This window comes from Olea europaea, chromosome 16, assembly GCF_002742605.1.
Source record: "Olea europaea var. sylvestris chromosome 16, O_europaea_v1, whole genome shotgun sequence".
Classification (NCBI taxonomy): Eukaryota; Viridiplantae; Streptophyta; class Magnoliopsida; order Lamiales; family Oleaceae; genus Olea; species Olea europaea.
In genome coordinates this window covers 19,068,570-19,077,220 of record NC_036252.1, presented here as the reverse complement: position 1 = coordinate 19,077,220, position 8,651 = coordinate 19,068,570, and positions in this window count along the sequence as shown.

The window sequence follows — 8,651 nt, the reverse complement described above, 5'->3', positions numbered from 1 at the left end:
GGACAAACGGGAGCTAAGTAATTCTGTTCGATTTTGTTAGTGATAACTGATAAGAATATATATAAAACTCTAATTTTTTCTTGACATGGGCAATTTTATAATTATAGTCCCATCACAATTTTATTAGTCGCATAACATTTTAATTTCACTTACGGTCATCAATTTTTGTCCATTGTAAAACTTTTGTCCATACTTCTTTTTTGGGTCAAATTTTTATCTTCAACATTCTATCAGTTAGCAAATTTTGTTTTTGATGATAGTTTCATATAATTTTTTTTTTTTTTGGTGCTTTAAAATGAGGGAAATATTTTTTTGCAATTATTTATTTATCATTTTTTAAAAATATGATTTAAAAATTAGTTATTTTATGCTTCTGAACTGGTTTGTTTGACTGAAATTATTATAAGATATGAAACATTCTAATTAATAAAATGTTGGAAATAGAAATGCATAAAAAATAAAGTTAATGACAAAATGGATTATTATCCTTGCATCTATGGTACTTAGTTGAGTCTTTTGGTTTTTCTTTTTTCAAGTTTGTTTAGTCTTTTGAATTTTATTTTATTATTATTATTTTTTAAAGTTAGTTGAGCCTTACTAGAACTAACGCTTTCTACAAACAGATTTTGTTAAATTAGAGCTCTAAGCATGTGTATGTATGAACTGCACAATAAAACTAGGTTAGACCACAAGTAGGATTCTAAGTTTTTTTCATCTCAATTGGAATAGGCTTGAAATCAAGTTACAATCAATATCAAACAAAATTTCAAGTCCTTTAAATTCAATTCATCAAATCTTCACCAATTAGGTGGTAATTCATTGTCGAACAGAGTTGTGATTATGTTGAACGCATTAAACGCTACTAGAAACTACAGCTTTAGGGATGGATTTTATTGATAGTTTGTCGATAATCCTACTTAACGAAAATATATTTTCGAGATGTACCAAAAGGTGAAAGTCCCACAATCATTTTTCGATGGCAACATAATTGTTGGTGATTACCACTGAATTTACCTGCACATACGAATATGCCGAAAATATCAATAAAATTTTATGGCAACTATCAACGACAATTTTAGTGACGATTTTGTTTCCTGGAAATTACCAACGAAATTGTCATTGCTATTTTTGTTGGTAAATTTCTACATTATTTCCTGAAAAATCAATTTCATTTTTATTTTTCTTTCTTGATTTTCAATGGAAGTTTCCTACAAAAATAAGTTCGACAAAATTTACATTTATAAAAAAAATATAAATTTTGTTATGATATCAATTAATTATTCTTGTAAATTAAGAATATTATAATGTAAAAATTTCAAATGTACACCAAGCAAGATGAAATTTCGTGAAACTTGATTTAATTGCTTGACAATCTATGAATTTCCGTTGTTGAAGCCACACTCGCTAATAGAAAAATAATAAAGCAGGGGGGCCCATTTTTGCCAAACCAAATATGCATATAATGATAGATAGCATTAGTAGATATGCATCATTGATTAGGTGTCAATAGATCCTCTAATTCGTTGACTAGTCAAGTTGTAGTGCAATTAATTTTATTCGACAACAAGCACTGGATGCATTACCACATAAACAGTGATGCATATCAAGTTGAGAAGTGGTAAATTTGACCTGTATTGATCTCAAATTAATTAAATTTTGATTGAAATTTTGGGATCATAAACCATTGGCCAAAGTCATAAAATTATTAAATAAATAAAATTAAAAGGAAAAATTTCCAAGAAGACCATCAATCACAATCCATGGGGGCCAAACGAGGGCCAAGTTTACTTGAAATGTGAATTTTTCCTATGTATAATTGTTGACTTTTTATTTTTATATATATATATATATATATATATATTTTTTTTTTTTTTTTTTTTAATGTTAATTAATGCGTGTCTCCCAAGAGAGGTCCAATAATGTTGTCTAAATACATTCATTTCTCTTATTCCTCAAAACAAAACCTGTCCATTTGATTCTCCTTTTCAACGTTACTTGTATGTTTGGCATATTAAATTGATATCTTCGACAATTTTGTGTGCGAACCATGTCATTTATGTCAAAAACCAGTTAAGACGCTTTACTATTTTTGAGTAACTCGAACAATTTATCTTGTTAATATCACTCTATTACATGACATTATTGTATTATTTCACAATATTGGTCTTTTTCATTAACCTTGCTATTAATATTTTCTTGAATTTTCTGCACATTTGTAAAGTCACTTATAAAAAAAAATTATACATAAACATGCTTCCAAATAATTACTTTTTTAAACTAAGATAATCAATTTAAACCATAGTTAATGTTCTTCTTAAAGTAATAATGTTTGTATTTTATTGGTTGTGGAAATAAATTTGGAACTATATATCATGTTGATTATATGATGTCATAGCCAATTTCTACGGCATGTTACGAAATTGAATTTTTTTTTCCTTCTTTGTCAGATAATTGTTCAATTCAATATATCCAACATAAGGTTAGTAAAATCATGCCTTTTCTTGTTGCCTAGGAATTTGACCAATTAATGATGTACATAATCAATGGAATGGTTTTATGTTTATGAAAAATAGAAAAATTGCCCCCCTATGATCTCGTATTAATCAAGATTTGAATCCTTTGACACATATTATTAACTGTAGCTTTGAAATTTTTAACTCAGAGAATTTAAAGTGTGTTTGATTAGCATGAAAATTTTCACCTAGAAAAAAAAATGTTTTCCATCTTTTATCGAAAATAAAAACCACCTCTACCCAAGGAAAATATTTTCCTTAAAAACAAGAAAAATTAGGCATATTTTCAAAAGTTGAAAAATATTTTCCATGGAAAAAAATAGCAATCAAACACTTCAAGTAGAAATTTGGGTGGAAATTTGATATTTTCTATAAAATAAATGTAATCAAACACACCCTAAGGGTTCGTTTGATTGTAGAGATGGAATTTGGGTGGAAAGAAAACGAATTTCAAGGAATTGAATTGCCTATAAATTATTTTCTTGGGAATTGTAAATTATTGTGTTTGATTGGTATAATTTTTCACGTGAAAAATATTGAAATAAAAGTGTAATTTTGTGTCCGTTTGGCTTTGTTTTACATGAAAATTGTCAATTTAAGCGATGGAATTTACTGATATTGGAGATGAATTTGTTTCCATTGCCCAAAAAAAAATACAAAACAAAACAAAACAAAAATTCAAGAAAGTCATCTATCTTTTGATGTTCGTTTGACTTTGTTTTACATGAAAATTGTCAATTAAAGGAAAATATTTTTTTCAATAATTTTTAGAATTTGTTTCCATTACAAAAAAATAAAAATAAAAAATAAAAAATAAAAAATCAACTACCTGAAAAATCAATTCCCACCAATAGCTAGAAAACTACAACTCCCAAAAAATCCAAGAACTTAATTTCCATGGAAAATATAACACTATCAAACACACAAAAGTTGGAAATTGACATTCTAATTCCATTTTCCCTAAAAAATTGGTGCCTATCAAACGGTGCGTTAGTGTAAAATCTAAAAAGTGATTATAGTGTTTAAATGTCAAAAGAATTTCAGGATCGTATTATTTAGCATAATATAGATCACAATCCTTGGTGTGATTTACATCAAATTTGTGTCTCGAAAAGTCAAAAAATTACTTTAGAGGAAGTGATTATTCATTTACATCGACACGAGAAATCAACTAATACTGTATAGTCATTTACATTAAAGTTATTGACTTCTTTACTTCTCTTGTATAAATGTTGAGCCTATGTTTTCAAATGCATAAAATTAGTTCCTTCATTATAAATCCCAAAATTAAAGAAACAAAATAATCGATTTTTTTTTATCAAATTTGATGAACCAAAGGATTCAATATAACTACAGTTTATTCTTTGACAACATCAAAGATGTTATATGAATTAGAAGCATAATGTTACATAAAAAACATATTGTGCTTGTTTGATAAAACTTTGTTAAAAGTTAACTTTTCAATTGATCAAACTTATTTTAACTACACATTTAATAGAATCTAAGATTTTTATCAATTTTTCAAGCATATAGTTCATCACATTTTATCAAAATCTACTAAAACTTTTATGAAAAGTTTTATCACACCGGTTCATTGTTGTAAATAATAGATAATTTCACTAGTTAATAAGAACTATTGCACCTTCTCCATGAAACTCCTAGTTAGTACAAGAAGATTGATGATCGATTAGTTGCTTTTTCACTTATGGAATGTGACGCTTTCATAAATCTTTAAATTGATTTTCTCTTTATTTGGGAAAACATGAGGGCCATAGTATGTTGAGCATGTGATTGATACATTTTTACTTACCCTAAGAATTAAATGCATGTTATACGTTTATTTATTTATTCCATTTACAATGTTCAAGAAAATTGTTCAAGGGCGATTTACGTTATCACAAGCTAATACAATTCTAAAACAAAGCAATTATGATGAATGAGGGTAAATTTAGCAAGGAAATCATGGCCATTTTTTTGACACTGAAATTCAGGAAATTGGAGATCGAAAAATTTGATGGCACGATCAATTCAATAGACCCTCTATGCATGTTCCAAGATTTTATCAGATTCTATTATATGCACAAAGCTGTTGCATATCGAGCTTTCCCCTTGACACTACTGATGATGCGAAAGAATGGTATGATATATGAGTTGTACTTAGTGTACAGAATTTTATGTATATTAGGGTGTCTATACACTCACATGAGTTTAGGGTCCACTCGTGTATGAACATCCTTATGTACATAAAATTATGTGCACCAAGCTTTATTCATGATGTATTACACCTAGGTCCATCACGTCGTTAGTTGACTTTGACACCAAATTCACAACAAAGAAAGGATGGATGGTTGCAAGATTATGCTGCTCGTTTCAATAAAGCAACAATAGGGGAAAAAAAGAAATCTTTAGGCGTCTTCAGTGCCATCAACGGTTGAGAAAACAAATATTTAAGAACTCTCTCTCAAAAAGGCCACTTGATTTAGTGATAGAATTGTTAAGGCCCCTATTATTATTATTATTATTATTATTATTATTATTATTATTATTATAACAAGTTAACAACATCCGCTATGATGTTGTTGCCTCCAGGAAAGCAAGACATGAAACTAATGCCAACGAACATGGTATCATAAAGTGCGCTAATTAGGTTACAAATGGATAATAAAGGGGTTGACTTGAAAATTGAAAACGTAAAGATTTGGAGAATTTGAGAGAGATGGAAACGGGAGATTTGACTTGGAACTATAATTGCAGATGGATAACTTTAGGTTCTTTATGTTGCTTTCTGTTTAAATGTAAAAAAGATAACAATACGAAAATTAAAATGTATGTATTACAGGCCCTTTCTATAAATTTTAAGTGAGAATCCCGTACTCTAGAGAATTCTCACAGCATCCAATGTATAGCATTAGTAAAAGTTTGACCAAGTACTAGACCTTGCTTTCCACGGTGGGTCGAATGGGCAAATTATTGGCCTGTTCTACAGGCTCAATAGATAAATGTGGGCCTTCATCATTAATGGGCCACGAAGCTGCCTTGGTTTAGCCCAGTTTACATATATACCCTTAAAATTTGGACCATTGAAATATCATAATAAAAAGTACAGCAAAGTATCAACTGAGATTATCTGAGGGCAAATTTCATTATTATTAAGTTAAGTATCACCCATTTCAAATTAAGGGTAAATGTTTCAAATTTCAAAAATTAGATTTTTTTATTTTTTTTAAAATTATAGATATAAATTAATTTATTAAATATATATTTCATTAATTAGATATATTAAGGTCACAATTCTATGTAATTTGGTCACAATTTATAAATTAATTGATTACAAATTAATTTTCGATCATAACTTATCAAATTATTGGTCACAACTTATTTTTCGATCACAAATAAAAAATTTTATAAGTCACGGATTATTATCGATCACAAATAAAAAATTTTATGGATCACAAATTATTTATCGGTCACAAAATCAAAAGTTTTATTGGTCACAACTCATTTATTCATTGCAAAATTATCAGATTAATTGGTCACAATTAATTTTTCGATCACAACTTAATCAATTGTGAGTCATGGTTACAATTTTTAGGTCACATGTTACAAATTAACCAATTATTGGTCAAAATCAACCAAATAATTGGTCACAAGCATCCAATCCCATCTCATTCCACCCACTACCATCGCTACGACAACGTCCATCACTATCAACATTACCACTACCAGACCTCATAAAACCACAATAACCATCCAAACACCAACAAAACCCTCGCAACGTCACCCAACAAACCACCAACAAACCACCCCCACCATTACCACTCCAACATACCAAAATCGAACCAATGCCTGTTCTATCACCATCACCACCTGTAACACTACCATCGCAACCTAGTAGCGCCAGATCCACCATCACGCCACCTTACCAGAGCCAAAGTCCACGACCAATATCATCAGATCCACCTGCACCACCACTAACAAAAAAGCCCCCCAAACCAACAAAATCCTACTGTCTCCACCATATGAACTTTCGTCTCCAGTGCCACTATCAACGTCAATACCTCACCACAATCGTCGGTAGCACTACCACTACCACTACCACCACACCTCACCACAACCGCCACCACCACCCCCAGAATTCCAACACCACCAAAACATGGAAATCACTACCACCCATCCAACAAAAAAAAAAAAATCATCACTGTCGCGATCTGCCACGATTTGGGCCACCTTTGGCACAATTTGTAATCAAGGAAAAGCCATCATGATCTCGATCTACTCCATTGTAGCCACAATCTGTGTCAAATGGCTTTACTTAGGGCTGGGCAAATTTTTTGAACCGAACCGACCGAATCGAACCCGACGGTTCTTGTCAAATTAAGTACCCAAACGGGTATCTGAATTAAGAACCGACGGGTATGATTCGGTTCTCTGTTCTAGACCAAGAACCGAAAAACCGAATCTTTCTAAATTTTTTTTATATTGAGTAAATCAAATTATTTTAATTTTAATTTTTTCTAAACAAATTAACAAATTAACGATTTCTAAATCCAAATTTTTGGCCCAATAATTTGTTTCATTTCTAATTTTTTAATTTTTGGCCCAATTACCCATTTTATTGTTTCATTTCTTAGCCAAGCAAGATCAAATCCACTAAATAACCCTAAACACCAACACTAAAGTGCATAACGTTGTCTCGACTCTTGCAGCCTCGCTAATATTCCAAAACCTATACAATCATCGGCCGACACTATACCTTCGATCGAAGCTGTGACATTCGCCAACCAAAACTTTGATCGTAGCGATCATTTGAACAAGGTAGTTTACTAGTCTCTGACATTCCAAAACCATTGAATGTGTCATTAGTATTTATATAATGTTGTTATAAATGTTAAAAAATTTAATTATAGTACAGAACCGAACCGAACCGAACCGACCTCGAACGGTTCCATAATTATATTTGGACCCGACGGTTCCATTTACTAGATACCCGAAAAGTTCGGTTCGGTTCGATTCTCTTTAGAACCGAACCGAACCGACCCGCGCCCACCCCTAGCTTTACTCACCACGATCTCTGTCTCTCAAAAGCCTAGCTTCGATAGAGAGAAGGTGGGAAGAGAAGAAAGAGGCTGGGAAGGGGGGGGAGAGAGAGAGAGAGAGAGATCCGGCTCCAAGTGAAAGTGAGAGGCTAGGGGAAGAGATCCATTTAGTATAGAGAGAAAAAAGAAGGATGGAAAAAATTGGGTTTTGGGTAGGATAGATAATAGTGGGTTGAACATGAAGAATAATTTAATTTTTAGATTATTATTATTGTTATTTAAAATTTGATTTATATCCGATTTTTGAAAAGAAAACCTTGAAATCTTAATTTTATATTGTATAGTTTAAAACTAGGGTAGGGTGTAATTTGCACTATAATTAATCCCGAGTAAATTTAATCAACACTCACTCAACTTCAACATTGTTACTACTTACTCATCCATCTTTAATGCGTTACCCAATACTCACTCATCTTCTCATATAATAATACATCCACCACTCACTTAACTTCCATCTCTTCAAATGGATGGAAAAGTAAAAGTGGAAAAATATAAATCCAACCTAGCAATTTTATTCTATTAAATCTTGACCACCTGGAAATGACACCCACAACTTCAAATCGAAGTCACCCCCCTTCTGGCAGACTGGAGAGATTGAAAAAAAAATCGCAGGGCCATTTTCATCCTTTCGTATCTTCCCCCTCCCTTCTCTCTCTGGCATCCTCCGATCTGGCCCCGATCAATTGGTACTGGTGTTCTCTATAGTGTAAACTAAAAATGTTCATTTTGTAGTGGCTCCAGCTAGCCACAGCATGGGGAATTTTGCATCCAATTGTATTGCCGAAAGTATGGGCCTGAAGCATGATGTTCTGAAGCCAACATAGGATGCAATGGATTGCTCAGATGATGGAGTTTCGTCAAATCCCAAACCACAAATCTTTGCGACTGGACATGAAAAATTTGCATTTGAGTAGTTTATGGGTTTTCTTTTTCTATATGGGAATGTGAGCAGTAATTTAATTTGATTTGATTAGTTAGATTTTGAATTTCCATCATCTGACATATAATTTTTTGTCTATTCTGAAAATAATTTTTAAAATTA